Source organism: Octopus bimaculoides, chromosome 18 (genome assembly GCF_001194135.2).
Source record: "Octopus bimaculoides isolate UCB-OBI-ISO-001 chromosome 18, ASM119413v2, whole genome shotgun sequence".
NCBI classification, from domain to species: domain Eukaryota; kingdom Metazoa; phylum Mollusca; class Cephalopoda; order Octopoda; family Octopodidae; genus Octopus; species Octopus bimaculoides.
In genome coordinates this window covers 37,628,730-37,633,729 of record NC_068998.1, presented here as the reverse complement: position 1 = coordinate 37,633,729, position 5,000 = coordinate 37,628,730, and positions in this window count along the sequence as shown.

The following is a 5,000-nucleotide window of genomic DNA, read 5'->3' as shown; positions in this document are numbered from 1 at the left end:
TATGAGCCAATGGCTACAAAAGGACCTTTGATATTTGGTTTTGAGAGAACAGATGCCTTCATGTCTATCTAGGGACACTTTGTCATTTTTCATTTGCTCGAGTACCCGAGCTTTGTTCATGCGTTCCAGAAAGCCTGTCGATATACAGAGGCTAAGGCTTTTCTAAGGTCATAAAATATCACATAGGGGTCCTTATCTTGCTCCCGGGTCTTCCCCTGAACTTGTCACAAACTGAATGTGGCCTAAACCCACTCTGATTCTCTGGGTAGACAGAACCGACTAAGTGTTAATTCTGTTTAAAATGACTCTAGAGAGGATTTTTTCCTGCAAAAGAGAGCAGCGATTTGCCACGACGATTATCACATTCACACTTAATACTTTTATACTTATAAGAGGTAGAATCATTGCATTTTTAAATTGTGGAGAGACAGTTCCTATTTGCCACTTTTGGACTACAAGCTCAGTTATTTTATCGATTGAAGTATTTCCACTTCATTTAAAAATTTCTCCAGGAATACCATCCTCTCCTGGAGCTTTTCTATTTGTTAATTGTTTTATAGCCACTTTTTCCTCATCCAAACATGAATCCAATGGAAGAGAGTCAATTACTGGTCTTTGGCAGGATATTTTTGATTGAATTCATGTGTGCGTTTGTATCTCTATTGAGTACATCTTTAAAATGTGAGAAGATTCCTTTCTGTAGAAAGAGCAGGAGAGCAGCCTTCATTACTTGAACTAAATACCTTTTCAAATTCTGATAAAGACATTTCATGTTTGTCACCTGCTTCTTGAAGACCTTTAGCATTTTGTTCCCACCACTATTGCTTCATTTTTGGGAGTTTACTTTTCATTTGCAAAGATATTTCTCTCTAGGGGTGTTCTTTATCTGAAATTCATTCTTTGTGAAATCTGTATATATTTTTGAAGTTGTTCATTTATAACTTCATCATTTTCATCAAATCAATCTTGGATTTTACAACAAGTACACCCAATAATTTCTCTGGGTGACTAAAAATATAAGATCGCTAAGCTGACCCATGATTCTTCTATATTTTGCGTGATTCTAACATTGTGTAACTTTTCATCATGTATTTGACCGAGAATATTCTTGTTGTTATCAACTTTGAACCTTGAAATACCAAGTCTCCTTAAGAGGTTTTCACGATTTTGTTTTATGCTCAGTTTGGGTCTCATTTTTGTTTTACTACAAACCATAGCATGGTCAAATCAGCATTCTACCTCACAGAAAAAAAAAAAAAACATGTTTAATTTAACATAAGTTCTATTTCGGATTCGGACAATCACATAGTCAATCAAGTGACCATGACCTGATTTCGGAGAATACCAAGTTATTCTGTCTGTATTGGACTGTTGAAAAAATCGTATTGGTGACCAAAGTCCAAACTCACTGCACAAAGATAGTATCAAGAGTCCATTTGAGTTCATTTTGCCAAGCCCTTACTGACCAGGAATATTTGGCCAAGAAAGGTAATCTGATTCAACACGGTCATTAAAATCTCCTAAAAGAAAGGATGTTATTTTGATTTGGAATTCTGCTCAGAAATATATATATAGGAACACAGAAATAAACAGGGAGAGAAAATAGAAAACGGTTTGGTGGCTAGCGATCTATCATGGCGAATATATATTTGTAGAGTCGTATACGCTGGCGCGGTTCTGTACATCGCATGCCAACAAAAGAACACAAGGACGACCTCATCTTCGTTTCAAGGACGTCTGCAAGAGATAGATGAAGTCTGCGAAAGGGGCTGAAGCGAGGGAGGAAAAAAACAGGAATTCGCCACCCCCAAAAAATAAATAAATAAAAATAAAAAAAGCGCACTCGATGGAAGGAAAAACCAGTATCACCGGCAGAGAGCTCCTTCAAATGCAGTTGCTGTATGCATAATTACCACTCCCTTGTGGGTCTCTACAGCCACAGCAGGAGCTGCACCACCATCACCAGTTGACACGATTTTTTCGGGCGCAGATCCATGGTCATTTGATACCGACCGACTATATATTTGCCTGTACGTACACATATGCATAGTATACTTGCATATTCAACATTGCTCTTTAAACAGAACTCAATATTGTAGTAAAAAATTTCTTGTTCTGTACTTTATCAGATGTAATCAGTTGTCCTGAACTTTTCCAAGTGTAATAACTTGTCCTGTAGTTTTCCAGGTTTATAATCTTAAGAATATTATTTCGCTTGTTCGCATTTTCCCATTTAATGTATGTATGTATGATTGTATGCATGCGCGTATGTATGTATGTATTTATGTATGTGTGCATGCGTGTATATTTGTGTGCAGGTATACACGTAAACACGGCATGATTTTCCCTCGCCTTACTTCTGGTCTTGAAACATGCTTAAATCTCATTTAATCAACTTATTTATTCATCCATTCTATGCTGAGATCTATTGTCTCTACAATAAAATATATTTTGCTATGGAAAAACAAACGCTGTAAAAATAATGCTATTAATGCCATTGGAAAACTTATGAATATTACAATCTCCTATTTTTCTTCCTTTAACACCTCATGTCCTTAAGATATAAGATTAAAATATTCCAAACTTTTCGGTGATAAAGATTAAGACACCGTAGATCAAGGGCTGTGCTCCCAGGTAACCGAAATCACGTTGTAGTTTGAACCCTTGGTTAAAATCCTCAGCCATGTCATTTTCTTTATGACGCTAACGCTCCAAGGAAAGACATGAGTGCTACAACACACCACTCATTTTTGTCTCTTAATAAAAAGACACAGACAAATAAACAAACAAATTAATATATTGTTGACAGACTAACACACAGGGCAGCGAGCTGGCAGAATCGTTATCACGCCGGGCGAAATGCTTAGAGGTATTTCGTCTGTCTTTACGTTCTGAGTTCAAATTCCGTCGAGATTGATTTTGCCTTGTATCTTTCCAGGGTCGATAAAATAAGTACTAGTTGAAAACTGGGGTGGATATAAACGACTTACGCCTTCTCCTAAAATTATTAGCCTTGTGTCAACATTTGCCATACATTGTTGACAGTGGGGGTGCGACGATCTGGCAGAATGTTTAGTGGCATTTTGTCTGTCTTTACTTTCTGAGTTCAAATTCTGCCGGGGTTGACATTACCTTTTATCACTTTGGGGTCGATAAAATAGGTAACAGTTTAACACAGTGTTCGATGTAATCGACTTGCGCCCTGCCCTGAAATTGCAGGCCTTGGGCCAAAATTTGAAACCAATATATTGGTGACAGATGAAATACATAATGCCATTCTAAAATTAAAAAGTTGAGGTCTTTATAGTATGTTAATAACCGTAGGGCTGAAATGCATATTGTTCTAAGCCGTAATATAGAATTCCACCCACCACTTTTGAGAAGTATATTCCCAATAAAGAATGAATCGAGTTGAATTATTTCTTTATTATCCCAGTCATATGATGCCTATGCAGTAGCACACTTTTACCCTCAGGCAGTTGTTAACCATAGCCGACGTGAAACACAATGTACAGCAGATAATCGAAAACTATATCCATTATTCTTATTTACAATAGTTGTCACGCCCGTTTCAATTTTGTGGTGAAAAAAATCGAAATATGGATAAAAAAAACGTAATTGGTGCTTTTGCAAGAGTTATTGGCTGTAAGCTGTATAGTGTATTTTTCCAAAAGAACGTCTTAATTATTGAAACAACAATAAACCATTATATAAATGTTCCGAACAACGCCGAAGAATATGGAAAATTACGAAAGAACAATGCCACAAAGCTGAAATATGTCAGTCTTTCAGCTTTTCTCTTTTACAGACTGTTTTCTTCACCTTATTAGAAGCTCATATAAAGCTATCTGTGTCTTGTTTATTATTCAAACTATAACTGTAATTACTATTATTATTATTATTATTATTATTATTATTATTATTATTATTATTGTTACATCTAACATACACAGATGGTTGTTGAAGGAGTCATTCATGTACTAACTGTTTATTAACATCATCATCATCATCAACATTAATTTTTCGAACTCATTGAATAAATTGATGTGAAACTCAAGGTAATTGTTTTGGTTCCTTCTGAATAGATTAACAGTTTCTCATCAGCTTGAGTTCATAACATTTTTATACGTCGATTCGCCATCTTTCTTTTGCCTCCCCTTTCTCTATCCCCCATCCCGTTCCAAAGTTACACAGAAAAACATTTAGAAGGTGTTAATTTGAAAGCCATCGCTGGGTGGGTCGATATATTTAACATCCATAAATTTGCAGGTGGTATGTATGAATCGATTGAATCTTTTCCAATACACCCACGATTGTTAAGTTATTGAACTTTCCAGCTTCACACACACCAACTATGTTTGCGCCCGTTTTACTACTTGTTTTCCATGCAGCAGGCATCCCTGGGTATTTTCTTCTAGTCATTATACTACTCAGTTGTCATGAAATAAAATTTTATATTCTCTCCAGCAACTTTAAGGTCTGGCAAAATGATTAGATCAAAATTCATTGACGAGGTCAAATTATATGGAAACATCTAGAATTGTTATTATACTGCTGAAGACCAGGCTTATTCCTCCGTTGGCTACTAGATTAAGTTAACTTCAAATTTAAATTCTGGAGATTGTCTCAATGTCTTTCTTGTTTACGATTCATAATTAAGATGATGAAACTGATAATTAAGATAATGATATTGCTAATTAAGATAATGATCATTTTGGAGCTTCTAAGAGATAATAAAGTGCAGGCATGGCCGCCTGGTTAAGCAGCCCGATTCGCAACATCGTGGTTTCTGACTCAGTCTCAGTGCGTGGTACCTTGGGCAAGGAAATTCTACTGTGGCCCAGGGTTGATCAATGTCTGGTGAGTCAATTTGGTAGGCAGGTATGTATATATATGTATATATGTATATGTATGTATATATGTATATGCATACACACACACACACACACACACACACACACACACACACACACACACACACACACACACACACACACACA